The sequence below is a fragment of the Topomyia yanbarensis genome, chromosome 3 (genome assembly GCF_030247195.1).
Source record: "Topomyia yanbarensis strain Yona2022 chromosome 3, ASM3024719v1, whole genome shotgun sequence".
Taxonomy (NCBI): Eukaryota; Metazoa; Arthropoda; class Insecta; order Diptera; family Culicidae; genus Topomyia; species Topomyia yanbarensis.
Genome location: NC_080672.1, coordinates 94,166,432 through 94,188,261, shown reverse-complemented (window position 1 = coordinate 94,188,261; position 21,830 = coordinate 94,166,432). Strand labels below are relative to the sequence as shown.

The following is a 21,830-nucleotide window of genomic DNA, read 5'->3' as shown; positions in this document are numbered from 1 at the left end:
TTTCATCATGTTTCACGTTCATTGATTCAAATGATAGCGAAACTTCACCGTTTTCAGCGCATTTGTGCTATTATCTTGGTTCTTAACAACGAAGCATAGCTGTTGGTGCCAATTTGTACGCATTCCGTTGATTGTAGGCCGAGGAATTAATGAATTAGTTACGCATCCTCCTTAATATGGTGAAAATAGGTACGTTTCCCTATGTGGTGGGCATTTGTATCAGTATACAGTATAATAAAACCCATTTCGAATCATCAGAACGTGACGATTCATTATGCGGCAAATATGCCGAACAATAGACGTATTTGTTTTGTGTTATCAATAGTCATATTGATCGTGACAGCACAAATATCGCGATTTGTGATGTGGTATATAAGATATGCATCAATAGTACTACTCACAAATATACATGCACGAGGCATTTCACGTGTATTTGTCATGCCATTTTTGATGAAAGCTACGAAGACGGGGTTAGGTAGCTTTCCAACATAGAAGAGAATTAATTTTTGGCAATATCTTATTATAGTGAAGTGCAGTCTTCCCAAACGAACATCGTACACAATGTTCGCTCTAGTTTTGTGCTCATATTAAACCCACATTTTGTGTACGAACTCAAACACACCATTTCGTACCAAAACAGGTGCACATGTTCGCCTGCATAACCGAACCCCGTACACGTACACGGTGTGCGTACACCTCGTGTACACACAGGTTCGTGGCACCAGTTTTCTCTTTCTCACTCTCATCATCACTAGCGTTGACTATTTTTGCCTTGTGCGAATCGTTCTCGGGTACGCACCACCCGGTGTACGTACACGGATATTTGAACTAGAGTTTGTACATCGTTCGCTTGTGTTCGATGTTCGAAGCGAACCTGTACATCAAGACGAAGCATGTTTAAGGTTGAACGCGCGCACGAATTTTTGTACACAGGTACAAACTTGTCGATTGTCTTGGGAAGTCTGGTGGATTGGGGTCAAGTAGGTCAGTTTTTTGGCGAGCTCGCGCGATGGTAATTTTGCACTGATTTTGACAAACACGCATTCGTTGGAAAGGTTATGCATCTGATAACGTTTTGGCAATAATGATATTATGCCTGGCTAAATATTTTTCAAGCTAAATCCAATAAGGCCAAGATACTTTTATCGATGTATTTAAAAACTGGGGGTTACTACCGTAAATTGGGGGAACATTGATCACTTTTTCAAAAGTTTTTCAAATAACTATCTTCACTTCAAGTAGATGTTACTGTTTGCATTTTTAAAACAAGTACTGGTAACCATAGATTGAAAATGTACAAATTGTTGGGTATTCCATTTTGTTTTACTATTTAAATAAAATTACTTTGTTGTAAATTTTCATTCGTTGTTTTCGGGGTAACATTGATCAACAAAATATGTCTACCGCAACGAGAGATAACGCTCGAAATGTTGTGTAAATTGCATATATGCAGGCAATTGCATGGCCCAATATTGTGACGTCTTGAACGAGAACTAAATTGCGTAGAAGGATACAGATAACTTTTATCGAACGTTTTCAGGAAAATCGTTAAAATTAAATAGTTAACAACAAAAATGTCGGATTTTTAAAATGAATCATTGGACAAACATATTTACGATTTATAAAAAAAGTGATCAGTTCAGTTGAAGTTTATTGATTTCATTAATATATAAGGGATTGTTTGAACAGACTGAACCGATGCAGTAGAGTTGTGTAGTTGTGTTCAACTTGAATTTATGTTCATAAAAGGTACATTAAATGATGAAATAATCGTTGTCGATAGATGCTGAACATGTTTAGAATATGGTTTCTTTTTTATTTCGATCTTATCGTATGTTACTGAAAAAAAATTCATTTGATCAAACTTACCCCGTAGATCAAACATACCTCGTTTTACGGTATATTAGAAGTTAAATAAAGCAATGTACACGCCTAGAATATCAGCGGTTCAACTTTTATTTGAAGTGTATGAATACTGCAGATTATTTATAAATGAATAGCACAAATAATACATGCAATCCATTGACGTCATTCAAGTAAGAAAATGATGTGAAAAATCATGAAACCGCGGAAGGAAATGTTGAAAAATGTTTTTTCAGCAGCTGCGTCTGGCTTTGTACTTGGTGTCCTCGTCATCGCCAGAGTGTGGAATTGAAGTTGTGTATTTCGGCTCACGTGGTGACTTAGCTTTGCGACGATCACGTTTGCGTTTCAGAGCATTTTTTTAAATTTCTGTTCCTTTTCTTTTTCGATCTTGTTTTTTTCTATTATCTACTTCAACACCGATCGAAAAACTAACACAGAACTCGTGTTCAGCATCAATTTTTACGTAAGACTTGACATTTATTTACGTTGATTAAATGTACCGTAAACCGGGGTGACATTGATCACTTTTCGAAGTAATCATTACATATTTTTAGACGCAATACATTTTTTTCAAGTTTAATATTTTTAAACCATGTACTGATGTATGGAGAACAAGATTGGATGGTTTTACCTAAAACTGTCCGCTTACAGCTATTTAAAAAAAATGATTTCAAGTTGAAGTCCGTTTTCGTGTTCCGGGGTGACTTTGATAACCTGGATGTTCAACCACATTAAGTTATTGATGTCAATGTTTTTCATTCAAATGTTTGTTTAAACTAATTCTGGAAAGATACTCATTGTTAAATAGATGTTAATTGGTATTATACAAAGTATTTAAATGTACGTAAAATTCGAGTAACCAAAATTCGTATAATTTGGGTCCAACTAGAATAAAGGATTCTGAAAACCTTTAAAACTGCTAAAATTGTTTTATTCAAATCGTTTATTTGATAAGGCACGTTGCGTTAGCTTAAAGGTGCCAATTTTGTTTTGTTTTACATTTTAAATTGCTTAAAACTAGGGGATTACATATTGATTTTTTTAAAAATGAAACTAATGCGATTTTATAGCTATCTTATATATCTACACAAGGGGATAATATTGTTTTCGTAAGATTAGGGGGGTCATTTAGTTTTTGTGGCAATATGGTTTGACATTTTTATCAGTGAGATTATTGGAGCAAATAATGTTTAATTAAGGGGGACAATTTTTTACGACTAACTTAAAACTAGGAATAACTAGAGGGCATGATTGAATTTTGTAAAGATTCGTAATTATAGTTATTTTTGTGGGTAGTAGAGTTGGGCAATTTCAACGAGATTATATAATATAATAGTTAAAACTAGAAGAGACAAGAAGAGCTAAATGCTTCGTGATGATATTGGGGGGGGGGGGGGGGGGGGGTAGGGGTGTACTTCTGGGTATAAGAGTCAGGGGAGGGAGGGTAGACAAAGATGGCAGGGAGAGAAAATTATTTCAGTTTCAGGCATCGTGAGATCAACGGATGGATTACAAACTCGGGTGGCCTTCATCAGGGGAATCATGTACTGGGACGCCGGGTGGTCCTCCTCAAGATGGCAGGGGTTTTTCCAGACGATTTCGTAGTACGGCTCAGATGTGGATCGGCTACATTTCGAGTTAAGCGTGTTATGTTCGTGCCGTAGGTCCCGTGTTTGTTGGCTCATTCGATACAGATGGTTTGATACAGGTGGAAGAGCGTTCTGAGAATGATAAGGAGATAACAAGGGGCAGTTAGACTTGTATATTGATGGTTTTCACAAAGGTGTATATAAGGGACATATAGAGAACATCGCGGCTTGCCAGCACATCTCGAACCGGGACGTTGGTTGGTCTTCCTCGGGCCCGCAGGGTATCCATTAGCCGAGACCTAGCGGAACTGTACTCGGTGCACGCCCAGACAATGTGCTCGATGTCGTGATAGCCGTCGCCACAAGCGCAGATACCACTATCCACGAGCCCAATACGCCGGAGATGTGCATCCAGCGTGTAATGGTTTGCCATGAGTCGGGACATCACACGAATGAAGTCACGACCCACATCCATCCCCTTGAACCAAGGTTTCGTCGATACCTTAGGGATTATCGAATGTAGCCACCTTCCCAGCTCTCCACTGCTCCACGAAGTTTGCCAACTTTCGAGGGTTCTCTGATGAGTAATACTGAAAAATTCGCTGAAGCAAATTGGTCTTTCGTAAACGTCTCCTTCTAAGGCACCCACCTTAGCTAAGGAGTCTGCCTTCTCATTGCCCGGAATGGAGCAATGAGAAGGGACCCATACCAAGGTAATCTGGAAAGAGTTGTCAGATAAAGCACTCAGTAGCTCCCGTATTTTCCCCAAAAAATACGAGGAGTGCTTGCCTTGTTTCATCGAGCGAATAGCGTCAATGGAACTGAGGCTATCCGAAACGATGAAGTAATGGTCTGCGGGTAATGTTTCAATGACTCCAAGGGTATACTGAATGGCAGCTAGTTCTGCGGCGTAAACTGAAGCAGGGTCACTGAGTTTGTAGGAGGCGGTGAACTTTTGATTGAAAATACCGAAGCCAGTGGATCCTTCGAGGTTTGATCCGTCAGTATAAAACATCTTAGAACAGTCGACTTCTCGGAATTTATTATAAAAAATGTTTGGAACCACTTGTGGGCGTATGTGGTCCGGAATTCCACTAATCTCGTCTTTCATGGATGTGTCGAAGAAAACAGTAGATTCAGAAGTATTTATGAAATGCACACGGTTGGGATTGTAAGAAGAAGGGTTAATATTCTGCGCCATGTAGTCAAAGTACAGGGACATGAAACGGGTCTGAGAATTGAGCTCAACAAGCCTTTCGAAATTTTCAATCACGACCGGGTTCAAGATATCGCATCGAATGAGCAATCGATATGAGAGTTCCCAAAATCGATTTTTCAACGGGAGAACGCCCGACAGCACTTCGAGACTCATCGTATGGGTCGACTGCATGCACCCTAAGGCGATACGCAAACAACGATACTGAATTCTTTCGAGTTTGATGAAATGTATGTTCGCGGCGGAGCGAAAGCAGAAGCATCCGTATTCCATTACCGACAGTATCGTTGTTTGATACAACCTAATTAGGTCTCCTGGGTGGGCACCCCACCATGTTCCGGTTATTGTACGAAGAAAGTTGATCCTTTGTTGGCATTTCTGTTTCAAATACCGAATATGGCATCCCCAAGTACCTTTCGAGTCGAACCAGACCCCTAGATATTTTACTGTGAAGACCTGAGCGATAGTTTGACCCATTAATAGAAGCTGTAGTTGTGCTGGTTCACGCTTCCTAGAAAATACAACTAGCTCAGTTTTCTCCGTGGAGAATTCGATACCCAGCTTAATAGCCCAAGCAGACAAATTGTCCAGGGTATTCTGTAATGGTCCTTGTAGATCGACAGCTTTGGGTCCCGTAACAGACACCACGCCATCGTCTGCAAGTTGCCTTAACGTGCAGGAATTGTCAAGACATTCATCAATGTCGTTGACATAGAAATTGTATAAAAGGGGGCTTAGACATGAGCCCTGGGGAAGGCCCATGTAGCTAAATCGTGATGTCGATAAGTCACCATGCGAAAAATGCATGTGCTTTTCCGACAACAAGTTTAGTAAAAAGTTATTTAAAGTCGCCGAAAGACCATGCTGGTGCAGCTTCTCTGAAAGAATGTTGATCGAAACTGAATCAAAAGCCCCCTTAATATCTAGGAACACTGATGCCATCTGCTCTTTGCTAGCATAGGCCATTTGAATTTCAGTTGAGAGCAACGCAAGACAATCGTTCGTCCCTTTGCCTTTGCGAAAGCCAAATTGTGTATCTGACAGTAAGCCATTTGCTTCGACCCAATTGTCGAGGCGGGATAGGATCATTTTCTCGAACAACTTCCGGATACAGGATAGCATTGCGATCGGACGGTACGAATTGTGGTCGGAGGCTGGTTTTCCTGGTTTTTGGATGGCGATGACCTTCACTTGTCTCCAATCGAGTGGGACAATGTTAGCCTCGAGAAACTTATTAAATAAGTTCAACAAGCGTCTCTTGGCAGAGTCAGGCAGATTCTTCAACAAGTTGAATTTGATTCTGTCTGGCCCCGGAGCTTTATTGTTACACGACAAGAGAGCAAGTGAGAACTCCACCATCGAAAAAGGTGTTTCGTTCGCGCTATCGTGAGGAGACGCGGCGCGGTAAATCTTCTGTGCCGGGGCGGAATCCGGACAAACCTTCTTGGCGAAATCGAATATCCAACGGTTTGAATATTCCACGCTCTCATTAGTACTGTTTCGATTTCGCATACGTCGGGCTGTTCCCCAAAGAGTGCTCATCGATGTTTCTCTCGTTAATCCGTCGACGAACCGGCGCCAATAATCGCGTTTTTTGGCTTTCATCAAACTCTTCATTCGCTTGTCTAACGTCGCGTACTGTCGAAAACTGGCGGGTAACCCGTCGTTCCGGAAGGTCTTAAACGCGGCGGCCTTCTCTGCGTACACGTCTGAGCACTCTTTATCCCACCAGGGATTGGGAGAACGTTTTTGTATGTTCGCGCCGGGTACTGGCCTAGTCTGAGCTTGATTCGCGCTGTCGAGAATCAAGCCAGCCAAAAAGCTGTACTCTTCCTCCGGAGGAAGTTCTTGGGTAGATTCGATGTTGTCGGATATCGCGGCAGCATAGCTCTTCCAATCGATATTTCGTGTGAGGTCATACGAAATATTGATTGATTTCAATGGCCTTGAACCGTTATTGATTGAGACTACAATCGGCAGATGGTCGCTGCCGTGGGGATCAGGAATTACCTTCCACGTGCAATTTAACCGCAGCGATGTTGAGCAAAGGGACAAGTCTAAGGCGCTCGGGCGCGCTGGAGGAGCAGGAATCCGTGTCATTTCACCCGTGTTTAAAATTGTCAAATTGAAGTTATCGCAAAGATCCTGAATTAAGGAAGACCGGTTATCATCATAGAGGCAACCCCATGCTGTACCGTGAGAGTTAAAGTCTCCTAAAACTAGTCGCGGTGCTGGCAGGGATTCTAAGATGTCTTGTAGCCGTCGGTGCCCAACCGCGGTGTTGGGGGGAATATATATGGAAGCTATGCAAAGGCTTTTGCCTTTGGTTGTTACTTGACAAGCGACAACTTCAATACCTGTTATCGAGGGAAGGTTAATTCTGTAGAAGGAATAGCACTTTTTGATCCCCAAAAGCACTCCTCCATAGGGGGTGTCTCGATCCAGGCGAATAATATTAAAGTCGTGGAAGTTGAGTTCTATGTCGGAAGTTAACCAAGTTTCACATAATGCAAATGCATCGCAACTCAAATTATTTATTAAAATTTTGAAGGAATCGATTTTCGGGATGATACTTCTGCAATTCCACTGTAGAACAGTGATCAAATCCGTGACCTCGTTCGATGAGTTAGCCATCGAAGGATACAATCGCTGAAAGGAGGGGCCATTTAGCAGTCAACTGCTTCAAAAATGTTCTCACTGTAGGGAGAAAAGCTAACATAAGACTTTTAATAGGATCAGTAATATTGAAAGTTTTTATTATCCAGTCCACTATGTCCGAGAGTTTTATAATTCCAGTGCTGTGATTACTCTCGAACTGAAACAAAGGAACACTTGGGATTTTTGATGTTCCTGGAAGTGCTGGGAACTCCTTCTCTGAGCTTAATCCTCCGAGACCAGGAGCTAATTGCTTCGGTTTGGTTGCAACACTTCCAATAGATGTCACTTTCGGAGCCCCGTCAAGGGACACCTTCTGGCCTTTACAAGGAACTTTACGAGAGGAAGTGTTCCTCCTCTTCCTATAAATTCTAGGCACCCTAGTAGATGTTCCCTCTTGTGGGTTACCAGCCTCGCCCTCGTCAGGAGGCAAGTGAGTATAGATGTTTGCTGAGGATGGTGGCGTAGCATTCTTTAACATTTCTGCGAAAGAATGTTTGGATCGTCCCGCAAGGGAACGTTTCAGTTTATCCCCGCGTAGTTTGTACGCGGGACATGCCGAGATATCATGCAGACTCTCCGCACAGTAAGGACACTTTTCGGCTTGCTTACTGCACGAATCATCTAGATGATTCTCCCCGCATTTTCCACAGCGGGCCTTGTTGCTACAATGGGTGGCTGTGTGACCCAGTTGTTTACACTTTGTGCAATTCATGACCCGCGGCACAAACAGACGCACAGGCAGACGAACCTTGTGCAAGAGGACGAAATTTGGCAAAGCGGTACCAGCGAAGGTCACCCGATAAGAGTTTGATTGGGGGTACGTTTTTGAACCATCCCCCGCAACTACTACTGAGTGCAAACGTTTGCACTCAAGTATTTTAACTGGCTGAAGTAAGCGGTCTCTGAATCGGCCAACCCCGTACTTCAGCAGATCCTCGCACGTCAAACTCTCATCGGTTACGACGCCTTCGGATTGTACTCTTACAGCCGGAATATACACGTTATAATCCCGCGTAAAGTGCTCACAGCAAGCAATATCGTTTGCCTGCTTTGAGTTGGCTAGCAACACCCTTATCTTGTCCGAGCGGACCTTTGAAATTTCGGTCACAGCCGAGAACCGTTCCGTCAGGTCTCTAGAAATCTGAAGAAGATTCAGTGATTTAGTCTTGGGCCGAAAGAAGACCACAAATGGACCAGTTGAGAGTTCTGGATAGCATTTGGGCCGGGGGGGAGCCTTAGAAGTTGAACCCGATTCAACTTCCATTTGACCATCCGGAGAGGGAACCATAGAAAACGTCAACGCACGGGGTCAGCGCCCGCGCAGACGGAAGAAAGCAATAAATGTGTTACAAAAGACAAAAACCACTTAGCTTTAAACTGGTGTCCAACGACGAACCGATCCAGCTTATACAGCTGGCTATTGTTTAATCCTCACACGCGAACAAAAGACTGAGGACCGAACCGAACTGGCAAAATAACCTTGAATGCGGATTAACACTATTCTTTATCGCCTCACACAGCACTACGGACTAGAAAAAACAACCTCTGTCTCGATGGAGAGCTCGAAAACGAATGCTAAAATTGTTTTATTTCAGTGCTTTATCAATGTACAAAAAGTTTCATCCATTTTAACACATTAGAATATTGAACAATAAAAAAAATGTTATGAATTTTAGCTTCAAATAATTTGAAATAATTACCAACTAGTTTTACAAAAAAATGTATTTAAAATAAACAAACTCTTAAAACTAAATTTGGCATATCCCAATCTATAGGAAAATAAAAACTCGCTTGTAATTTATTACTTTTGCTCAAATCTGAAATTTATTTGTTTTATAAAAAATAGACACTTCACGAAACTTCGTAAAATAAGATAAAGTCAAATTTCGGTTTTTTGTAGTTTTTGTTTCCAAAAACCGAACAATATACTCAAAAAGTATAACAAATCAGTATTTTATAAGTTTAGAGTAAAAATCATTCTAAATTAAAATGATTCGGTCGACTATTCTGGTTTAATAAGCGATCTACGAAAAAAGTTTCGAGTGATCAAAGTCACCCCGATGATCAAAGTCACCCCGGTTTACGGTACTGCGCTTAGGACAAAAGATAATGCGTTTTCGTATAACAACGCACGCAAACATAAACATAAATTCTACTCTACATATAATCTGTCCTTTTATATTTGTGCATAGAAAATACTTCATTACTAAAAATCTAAGCATTATTACAATTAATAAAAAAGTGGTTTATTTTTTCCCACACTCCCCTATGCAATGTATGCTAGGCCTACATAAATATAAATAATTTACAACTTTTTTGACTAGTTTTATTTAAAACCTACTTTACGGTAGAAAGTTATCGTTGTAGGCATTCGTGACAAAGTAAAAACAAAACCTGAATGAAAAACTTGGAAAACGGAACAGCACAGTAAGGCGGGTAAACCACACAGAACCTGCATCGACGTGGGTGTATGAGTACGGTATCCCGCTGAAGATATTGTATAGCACAACGAACGTAGGCGAAATGTGAATCGATTCGGTCGATTTCCTACTTTGCTTTCCTGCGGGAACAGAGCCGGGCCTGTGGCGGGCGGGAAAAAAAGGGAGAAAGGAAAATTGTGAATGAAGTTAATTGCCGGGCTCTCGAACCCGTACTCGTGTTTTACGCAACGTGTGGGCGGTGAGTGAGTAGGCTGTTTTGTTTGCTCACGTGAAACGGCGCACACGGCAATATTCGAGACGATTTTTCCTCACTCAAATGTTTGGAAAATATTGGTTTTATGTAATTTGCAGATACTTCAGAAACACCTGAATCTGTGGGTTTGGTTTGTAATACAGGTTATTCACGTCGAGCAGCGAACGGTTACGCCTGGGGGTTTCGAAAGGAAAATCGATTATCTGTCTCGAACAATCGAGATAAAATTTTGTTGTCCGTAGGCGAAACCGAGACTCTGTTAGGTTTTGCCAGTGGCGCCAGGATGTCTAAAGCGTAGTTCCTTGTAATGGCGGTGGCTTTGCTTTTTCACACCATTCAATGCGACATTCCGGAACGATTCGTTTCGGAAGTATGTATCCGTATAATTTTGGAAGACAGCATTTGCACAAGAAGGGAAGAAGGGCGTGGCGATGGAGGTTCGAATGTTCAGAAAGCAGACAATGTGTCTTTTGTTGAACAGCGAAATACATTAAACATATGCCGGACACAGTGGCAAATCATGTTCCATAATTGCGGAATGTTTGGTAGGATTATGTTGTCAAATTTTGCTCTTTGTTTGGATTATGATTGGCTATTCGTAGAAACCTGTGTTTGTGAACAAAAAACTGGCGGATTACGCTTATACCGTGTCTCCTATTTGAGGCTATCAAATTAAAATATTGGTTACAATAGAGTTTTATCTAAACCAAACTATTTCAAAATTCAAATTTTATTGGGGTAATGAAATTTTATGAATGTAGTTTGGCTTTGCTATTTCGATTTCGTTTTCTGTGACAAGCTTCGAAAGGATGTTCAAACGAATTATTTACCCATGTGGTTCTTTTTCATTTTGAGCCATTGTTTCAACAGAAGCAGCAGTATATATCGGTGTCGGATTATTAGGTTGATTGTAATGGAATGGAAAACGAAAAAAAATCATATCAGACAGAAAGCATAGGTCGTTACTTATTCTCGGCTGGCTTCCATCAAGTTACTTAGAGCGCATGCGTTGAACTTTCTCTCAAATCCGTGGGGTTCTTGGTTGCACAGATACGAACGGTAGAAGCTTCTTGAACTGCTGTTACAACCGACCAGGAGCTAGGGTCCAAAAGTTGATTGGAAAAATAATAAAATACGTTTTCTGCATATTTTATATTTGGGAGTTTCTATAGAAATGCTTGATTGGCAGATACGTCCTGTTGACTTTGTCATTAAATAATCAACCAAACAAATTCAAATTCCATAGCAATTATTTTTAGAAGAAATCCAGTGATACGGCAAAACAACACTACTCATTCGAGTATCGTTCAGCAGCATCACTGTGACGGTGAAAATTGGATTATTTTTTGCACCACGCCCCACCACCAGTTCTATTGAGCTTTCGTCTAACATAAAGAGCGTCCACTTTATTCCTGCATTACTCCTAACTTTGTTGTTCTAGGAAAGCTTTCAATCGTACACTTTCCAGCAACTTACCAATACTCGTGCAGTATCGAATAGATTAGGTATTGGTGACGTTGCACAACAGAAACGCAGGTACCCACACAGCAATTTCCAACCATGCCATGCCAGAAGCTGATGACCGTGATCCTGTTTCGTGCTGAATTTTTCAACCACACGGCCCCCTCCGCATCCCAATCCCCATTAGGAAAAACATGTTGCTGAACTTTTCCGCTCAAAATTTCTCACAATCTTCTCTGTCTGGCTATGGAGAGTGAGTTTGAAGCATCAAGAGTACCACAAGCAAGAGCTTCGACGCTGAAAGGCTCCAGTCGCATAGTCGAGAGAAAAGCGCGTCAACCATCAGTCGCAGTCGAATAGTAGTCTCGTGAAAAACCACGCGTTTTCCCAACTTCCACAAGCGTAGGAAATATCTGTATTCTCCACATTTACCACAGCTTCAAAGTGTGCAGCAAATCGTTGCCAGACGCGTCAGTTCGAAGGAAGGAGCGCTCCCATTGTTTCGTGCGGACGAAGAAAAAATTCACGTGATTAAAGAAGCACTGCACCTAAGGGTGAATCGTGTCAGGTGTTAATATTTTTTTTCGATAGTGAGGTAAATCGGTGCTTATTTCATCAGTCTGGTACGATATGAATAGTGTGTAGCTTTTAGTTAAAAAATGGCCAATACGATTTGTCGAAACGTGGAACTTGATGGCTTGCACGACGACGTCAATGAAGTGTCTTTTTCCAGCTTCGTGCAATCGAATATTCATCTAGCGAATTTTTCCACGATTGTCACCCACCAGACAAACAATTTTGGCGATTGATTTTTGCAGTGGGTGACTTTTTCAAAAGGAGGAATGATTTTTTCCGAAACTTTTACCTTATTGCACTTTTATGAATTTCAATTAATTTCATACGTTGCTGCAACTTAAAATCGCTCTTTAGGTGTTCCGTGGTATATCGCTGAAAAACGTTTTATTATATTCAAGTGGAATTCGTCGAAAAGACAAACAGATCGATATGATTTCAACACAACAAAAAATATAAATTTTATCATTAACGTAATTTCAAATATGACACAATTTAATAAACCGCAATTCATGAAATGACGAAATATCACCATGTTCCGTTCAATTTTACATGAAAAATGTAATTTTCATGCGTAGTGACATAAAATTACACCTACAACCATTTACAACCAACACCATATCTGGAGTAAAATTACTTGATTTACGAAAATCAACGTCATGTAAAATTAAAATCAAACGTAAAATTAGGTTATTTTGGATGCTCGTAGATTGTCAGAAGACGTAAATTTACATGACTTTTCCTAGGTGTGTAAATAAGTTTAATTTCATCAAATTTGTTGCTCTTATGGAAGAATTAAAAATATAGTCAGTATCATAGGCGGCTCCGACCTTTTATAAAAGGAGGGGCTCAACGTGTATTCCTTGATGACACTAAAAGCAAATAAAGTTTGATTTCGTGTTTCGAACTCTGTTACTGGCACCGGTCGTGGTAGTTAGTTAGACATTAAATCCAAAAAGTTGCATGTCTTGTATGAACGTTTAAAAAAATCTAGTTGGTCTCTAGTGATGTCCCAGAAAGTAAGCACAGAAGCTCTGGTTTGCTGGTCAGAAAGCAAAATGGAAATATTTTTTTTATTTTGATTGTAAAGGTTTTCACCTTAGGGTCATTCGCCTCTTTTCGTGTTAGAGAAATATCCTTTGGAAATATTTCCAACCCGGGTTTGGGAATCGAACCCAGGTGAGCTGCGTACAAGGCAATCGATTTACCAACTACGCTATGCACGTCCTCATGGAAATACAGTGAAGATCCGATTTTATCAGCATCCGATTTTATCAGCCCCCGATTTTATCAGGTTTTTGACCCGATTTTGTCAGCCTTATATGAAAACTGATAGTTAGTAGTTTGACGGGCTCTAGCAGACGAACCAAGTTGATTTCGAGTAAATCCTTTCTTGAGCATATTTTTCTTTTATTCTCGAGATCCAAAATATGCAAAAATAAATATTTTTTTTAGATTTTGCGCTGTCAGACTCCCTTAAAGAAAAAAATAAACTAAATAATCAGAAAAGGTTACGAGGCTATATCTAGGGGCTAAAGAAGAATATTTTAAGAGCTTCGCTTTATTAAAAAGAGAGAAAAATATATGTCCCGATTTTGTCAATGCCCTCGTTTTATCAGCCTAAAATTCACCAAGGGGCTCATAAAAACGGGTCTTTACTGTATTGGTTTTGGCTTGCAAACCAAACGCCTGGCATTAAGCAAAGACTCTATCAACCTCTGAAGGGCACTTAGGGCACAATCATTAGTTTAAACAAAATAATGTTGGTTTTTGCGTTTGGAATCTATCTTATCAGCAACTGTCTTGGCAACCTGTTTGACAATAAATCCAAAATACCTTTGCATTGCATTGAAATCAAAACGGCCCTTTCTAGCTTAAACCGCGAGGATTAATCCAATGTTAAACATTCTGCTTTTCTTTCCGTATCACACTACGTGTACTTGACGTTTCATAATTGCCCAGGTTGTTGCTTATTCTAAAAATTTAATTGTCCTGATGGGCTATGGATTTCATTATTTTTCTAAAAAGGGATCGATTTTTTGCCATGTATTGTATACTGATATAAAAATTTCTAAGCCGTGTCTTTTTCCTGTAATGTATACCAAAAATAATATCAGTCAATTTGCACGCTTCTACTTAATCTCTTTGCATCTTTTCTATCTTTATTTTGGCATGTTAATTTTCCTTTATGCCTTTCTCATATAGAAAGGTTATACAATCACTCTGAACATCGTCAACCTAATCTCGGCCGATACCTAATTTTTTACGAAGATAGATTTTCTGTATTTTAACTGGGGCTTGGCTAGGGGTATGTGGTGAGGGGTTGACGCACCACCACATTACACACCACCCTTCCAAAAAAACCCCTCCATCCATCAAGTCACACTTCAAGCCCCCCTTCAAACGACCACGCTTTCTTCAGCCCACCCCTCTCTCTCATCCCAATGACCTTCACCCAGTAAGCATACCAGGAAGGGTGGTTCGGTTGTGGTTTATTCATTCCTTCCCACAGACACACCCGCATGATAGAAGAAGTTAGCCAAAAGAGAACATTGAGTTCATGCTGATTAAGCTAAATAAATGTTAAAAAATTTTGCTTCAAGAGCGGATCCAGAATAAAATTTCCTAGTGGGTCTGAAATTTCGATTTTTAAATGAACACATTACGTAATATGCAATAATTGCATTTAATATAAATCGGTAAAAATTTGGTTTGAAATGATATTAAGTTGGAAACTGCTTTAAAATTGAATCTAAGTTTACATTCCTTGACAAATTGAAAATTTTCGGCTGGGTTCGAACCCCCGGCCCATTCGCCTGGATCCGCCGCTGGTTTCAAGTGTTTCAGCGTCGCCACATAGCATCTCAAGTTTGTGGCTGTCGATCTATTGTATGTATGTTCAAATAGTACTGAATGTGTAATATACATTTCGACCATTATATTGAACATAACCAGCCATGAAATCGTACTTTGGGCAAATGAGGAAGGCACAATTGCACCACATTTGGATTAAAACAGATTTTTTACTATATCTTGAGTTAGACTCATACGAACATTCACTAATACAATTGCATATTTTCTCATATGCACTCACAATGTCTCATTTCACACGTACAAACGATCGTGGCCTTCGCGATAACACAAACCTGATCACAAAAGCGAATATGCAATTGCAATCATCCACGTCTGGAAGTCTTTACCCTCAATCCTAGCAGATTAGACTCATGCCTTCAGTTGGGCCAATAAAAAAAGTCGATCATATTCACTACGCAACACGTTCATGTTGACATGACCGGGAGCTCTAGTGATATTGGGAAACTTACTCTCTTCTAGATTCTAATCCATACACTAAAAATTAAGTATCAAACTCACGGTCCGCGATAACTTCCCGGCGGCAAAGTGAACATTTAAGCTCTTATGCATTTACAAACAGGGTCTCCCAACACGAACCTATCGCGCGATCACGAATCGGTCACGTGCAGAAGTCTTTATCCTCGGTATTTAGGTCCATACTTTCAGTCGGATCAATAAAAAAATGACGCTCATATCCAGTAGACAACACTGCGACACGACCGGCAACTGTGGTGACAAGGGGAAACTCATTTTCTTCTAACATCTGAACGGCACATTGAAAATTGAGTATCACTCACGGTTCGCGCGTTCATTGAAGAACATACGCGAATATGCGAATGGCTATTCAGTTATAAACTCAAATTTATACACGCGAAGTTACATACACGTTAGCACAAGCAACATATAAACGCCCACGCGATCGTACACGTTAACATCCAAACGCTCGAGCCCCTTGCGATGATACACAAAGACGAACATGCAATCGCAATCATCCACTCACAACTATGTCCATGATTTCAAAAACACTATTACACTTTTAATCTGATAATCACGGCCCGCTGCAATCGACCTTAAGCAGTGTGTTAGTGCTTACATTTCCCGTCTAATCTGCAATTGTAGTGAGTGATTCTGAAAGTAAACCCTTCCTAGAGCCCAGCTCTACAGCTCCAGTAAGACAACTCTCAAATTTTTTTTTAAATAATTACATTATGGAGAAAATAACAATAAACGATTTTCTAACAACTTGAATAATTAACTTATAAAATGTACTTCAAAATGTTATCTCATTTCAAAATATTATGAAAAATTCTCGACAAACATATGATTACGGCCTAAAAGCCAACTGTCAAAATCCACTTTGAATGGAAATTCCGGACAAACCGTTACTAGTCGAACACAGTTCACAACAGTTTATGAAAGAGAAAACTTTTCTCTTTCGTTTACTACCAACGTTTGTGATTGGCGTGTAACGGTTTGTCCGGAATTTCCATTCAAAGTGGCAGTTGGCTTTTAGGCCGTAATCATATGTTTATTGAGAATTGTACTTCAAAATGCAGCCGTTTTGAAGTTATTTTAGATTTTCTTTTGACTTGAAGTACTATTTCGTGAAATTACAACCTTTTCTTAAGTTAGTCAAGTTTCTTCATCTAGAACAATATGTTTTACATTTCTTACAAAAGAAATGTATAGGATTCGCTCAAACTTTGAAAACTTTTTCCGAGGCCCGGAGGGCCGAGTCTCATATACCAATCGATTCATCTCGACAAATTGAGACAATGTCTGTATGTGTGTGTATGTATGTATTTACAAAATGCCATGTAATTATCTCAGCAATGGCTGAACCGATGTTAACGAAACTTGTTTCAAATGAAAGGCCTAACGTTATCATTTGACACTATTATTTTTGTTTTTCGATATGTTGTTTACTTTCTGAGATATGGGTGATCTTGTAAAAACAAGACGGGTTTTGAGCGAATAACGTTCGAATAAAGCGATCACATCGCACAAACTAGAAAGAAGTAAAAAGCTTATGAAAATACCTTTCTAACAAGCTATAGATTGTTAAAATCCGTTTACGAGCGGCGGAAATATTAAACATTTTATATTTTTATTCCTCCCTTACTAATTTTCACTAATTGAAAAGGAGACCTTTTCATACAGAGTATTGCTTTACTGGTATTTTAGGGGCAAAACTAAACCGATTTTTAATATCGGGGTATGAAAACACATCTACTTGATCCAAGGAATTCGATATTGAAAAAAAAAAATGTGAATTACCTCTATAATAAATGAACTACTTCTCAAAAAATTAATATGGAAGTTCATTTCAAAGACAAAATAATGCGTTCATAGTGAAATTTTTCTAGAGTTCATGTAATTTTCCCTTGGATTAGGCGTTGCATTCAATCGTGAGGTAAATGTTGATGGTATATTAATACATAAAATATCAAGTTATTCACCTAGTAGTGAGATAAAAGATTCCTCATATAATTATACTCGCGGCATCACCGAAAGCAATTGTATTTTTGAATCTCAAAGCTCTAGCGAAATTTTAGCTCTTTTGTAAGATTTAGGTTGTTTATACGGGTCCTGGCGTAAAAATTACTACTTACATTATTTATAATAAGGATGTAAGGAATCAATATATCGCATAATATACCTTTAAATATAAGGTCACGGCACTAAACATCATTTTCCATTTCTCACGCGCCTCCTCTCCCTTTCTCACTCTCACTCATTCTCTCACTCTCTCTCCCTTCATTAGTGTTCCTGGTGACTGTCACGACTCACATATTTCTTGCTGTTTCTCAATCTATTTCTAAGTTGTGTGATAAGATCTTCTGATAACCTGAAACATTTATTAATGCCCAATCTTGTATGCGATGTAATTGTGGAGGTTTGAGAAGACAATACTATTTTTTGTCTGCCATTACTCTGTAAATAGATTTGTGCATTTTAGTGTGCGAAAAAAAGCTTAATATTACATCCTACTTGGTACGTAAATTGCCTTATAGTCCTAAGAAAATTTGCAAAATGATTGTATTATGAGAAAACTATAACTATTTACAAATGTTCACACCCTCAAGATGAAAAAAAGCTTAATATTACATCCTACTTGGTACGTAAATTGCCTTATAGTCCTAAGAAAATTTGCAAAATGATTGTATTATGAGAAAACTATAACTATTTACAAATGTTCACACCCTCAAGATGAAAGGTGTATCCCTCGAAACGTTGAACTATGAGTTGGTAGGCGACCAAAATTCGTAAACTACATCAATTCCAATTTAATTCAGTTCTATTCAGAGCTTTTATATACACTATAATTAAGGAAATTCATGGTTCTCTGGAAAAATATTTAATTTAACTGGGTAATATGGATGCTTTTAGATGAAAATTTTAATAAGAGCATTCCACATGCGTTATGTAATCTTTTCGTATCTGAATTGAATTTTAAATGAATCATATGCTCAAATATGTCATGTGAAAAGTAAGAATATCTTTTTTGTAATGCTATCATTGAAAATATATATTTATTGCATTGGTATGAACTATTACGAAGAATAACGGATCAAAGCCCAAAAATATCCACGAATTAGATCCGGGAAAATAAGTCTCCTAATGAAATGAATGAATGAAAACTTTAGAAAGTTGATTGCATATTAATTTGCCATTTTTCAGATGATGGGATTATCAAAAACAATTTATAACATTCTGATACAATAGTTCTCAAATTCGTACAATCCGGTTTATTCATTTACTTTATTCAAAAATGCTTTTTAATTTCATTTTAAATAGTCAAATTTTCAGTTTCTTCATTTGATGGATTTTATTCGTCTTGTTTATTTTATTCATTTTTAATATTTGACTAGTTTTAAGTATATGATTTTTGCATTTTAATTATTTATTTCACTCAGCATTCTTTTTATTCATTTTGTTTATTTGGGTTCATTTAATCTATTTTATTCATTACATTCTTTGGATTCACTCTGATCAGTTTATTTTTTTGTACATTTTATTCATATCATTCATTTAACTTATTTTATTCATTGTTTTCCTTCTATTTATTCTCTTTGCTTTTTTCAATTCATACATGTTTTTAGTTTCTCCACTTTAATAATTTGACTATTTTTCAGATTTATTAATTTCATCCAAATTATTTATTTGACACAATTTATTTTTTTCAATTTATTTATAACTTTTTAACATCGCCTTATTTTTTATTTTAATCAGTTCATTTTCTTCTTCTTTTTGTTCATTTAATCAATTCTATTCGTTTCGATTATTTGATTCGCTTGTTTTTTTTCTTCATTTTATTCAATTCATTTACTCTTTTATTAGTGTTATTGTTTTCATTCATTCCAATTATTTTATTCATTTTATACATTTCATTCATTTGATTCATTGTTTTCACTGGATTCATTAAATTCGTTCTATCCATTTCATAGGATTCATTTGATTTAATTGATTCGTTTGATTCATTTGATTCATTTTGTTCATTTCTTTATTCTTAATATTTCATAATCAGTCATTCTACTTATTTATTTTATTCAATTTGTTAGTTTGAGTCAATTTAATTTATTTAATTAATTTTATAACTATTTTTAAATAATGACTAATTTTTCATTTAATGAGCTAATCCAATTTGATTTATGTATTTTATTAATTTGATTTATACAAATCATTGTACTCATTTTATGAATTTGAAAACATTTTGTTTTGCATTTTTTGCTTTATTTTTTTTTATTTAGTTCGTTTTATTGATTTTCTATATTCTATTCAGTTTATTTGAGGTTTTATTTGTGCAGGCCCAAAAACTGCAAACTAATAAAAGAGTTCTGCATGTGTAAGAAATGTCTCATCTCACTGCTAGGTGGATTATGTTGGTTTTTCAAAATAAACATGAAATTTACTGTAAATACCCAGTTCGCAGATCAAGGATGTTTTGTGCGTGACTGTACTAATTTACGTCCCTCGATAAAAATACACAACTGTAATGTGACAGATTTTGGTTGTAACGTGGCAGATTATTGGGAATACTCCATAAAATCGAAACAAATCTTTTTTCTTCAGGAAAACCGTATTTCCATTGAAATTCCATTGAAAATACCCGTTAATCAACATCTTCACCCTGCGTAGAAGCATTTCCACATGTTTTCTGCGTTGAAATTATAGCCAACTTAGAGAAATTAGCAAAACAAAAGTTCCGAGATATATGAATTCGCACTATACCCAATCGATTTCTAATTCGGAACCCACACTGTTCAGACTCCTCGTTTAACACCGCTACACAAGTTGTTCAGCAGACAGAAGATTTCTGTAGTTAGTAACTGCTTGAACCTTACGAGCACCACCCTAGCAAAACAGTTATTCAAAAGCCTGTAAAGAAAACTTTGTAAACTGTGTTTCACATTTTTTTACTTTCGTTAATTATCACCGATAAATATCAACCGAAAACGGAATAATTCATGAACGGTGTCTAAAAACTAGAAATCTTCCTGCATCACCGCCAACTTACCCCAATCGAATATTTTCTAAAAAAACTATTTGAAAAATTACTTTTGTTCGTGGACAGATGTAATATCTTTATATAATGAAAGCTCTTTTCACGCACTATCCAAAAAAATAATCTTTCATAGATTGAAAATCGCTTTAAATAACACAAAGTGTTCAAAATTTAGAAAATTTACTTGGTTTGCTTGAAAATACAACATCGCCTACACTACAAAACAAAATTATTTGCAATAAAAACACATTGGACAATGAGTTTTGCATAACTTGAGGTACACAACGAGAGGCAGCGCTATATGTCTAATAGAAACGGATAAAAAGAGATTCCGCCAACTTACCCCAACCGCCAACTAGCCCCGGTCTCCCCTACTGTTGTATAGCACGTAGCAAGATCATATTTTTGACTCTGTGAAAAAGATGGATGAATCATACAAATTTGTCAGTTTCACTGGATCGTATAAAAATACGGATAGAATCCAGTTTAGACTAGTTGGCACCGCTGTTCATCAGTATCTGGCACCAACTTGACAACGAGTTAGATGCTAAATACAAAAACACAACTCTAAATGTGTTCTGACAATTGCTGATGATGAAACCTAGCGCAATCAATATCTGGTTCTGATAACGAGATAATGGTGAAGGGTCGAGTTATGATTTTTCCATAATTGATCCAAAAGCAAAATACAAACGAATTTGATTGAATATTCCGTGTTGTACGCATTTGTACAATACAGTAAGATTCCGTTTTTGGCACTGCTCAATACACATTTTGTTGTAATAATTGATATCATTTTTGACTATATCCAACCATGAGAGCCATATTTACTATATTTTATGGTATTTTATTTCATAATTAATGTTCTTGTAATATTTATGGTGTCACAAATTGAAAATAAAAACTTTCAAAGTAAGGTTCCATTTTTAGCACGGGTCCAGTTTTGGCAGCCGAAAAAAAATATTGTTGCCAAAAACGGAATTCTACACACCAAAAAATTATGAATTTTATCGTTGACGTAATTCCAAACTTACCACAATCTAATAAACCGTAATTGACGAAATATAACAGTGTTCTGTTTAATTTTACATGGAAGATGTACTTTCCATGCGCAGTGCCATAAAATTACACTCTTCAACATTTTAAACACACGCCATATGTGAAGTAAAATTACGTGACTCGCAAAATTTAACGACATGTAAAATCTAAATCAAACATAAAACTATGTCATTTTTGATGCTCGTATATGTCATATGGTCAGGAGACGTAAATTTACACGATTGTTTCTAGGTGTGTAGTTTATATTTTACTTAGTTTAGATTTTACTAATCATATTTTACTTTGAATGCATATATACAGTCATTATCGTTACCGAACAATCCGGGCTACTTTTTTGTGCGAGGTTGGGAATCGA

General features: G+C 37.8%; 1 protein-coding gene across 11 annotated transcripts in view; it reads left to right on the top strand.

Annotated features, from left to right (window-relative positions):
* The window catches only part of LOC131690506 (endophilin-A), a 190,580-nt gene that overhangs the window by 76,275 nt on the left and 92,475 nt on the right, over positions 1–21,830 (top strand). For 2 of the 11 annotated variants that reach the window (XM_058976344.1, XM_058976340.1), the window contains exon 1: positions 11,811–12,079. The exons of 8 other annotated variants lie outside the window; for them this stretch is intronic. The gene's annotated coding sequence lies outside the window, so the exon portion shown is untranslated. Of the gene's footprint in view, positions 1–11,810; positions 12,108–21,830 lie in introns of those variants that run through there. One more of the 11 variants, XM_058976342.1, reaches the window with a different exon arrangement.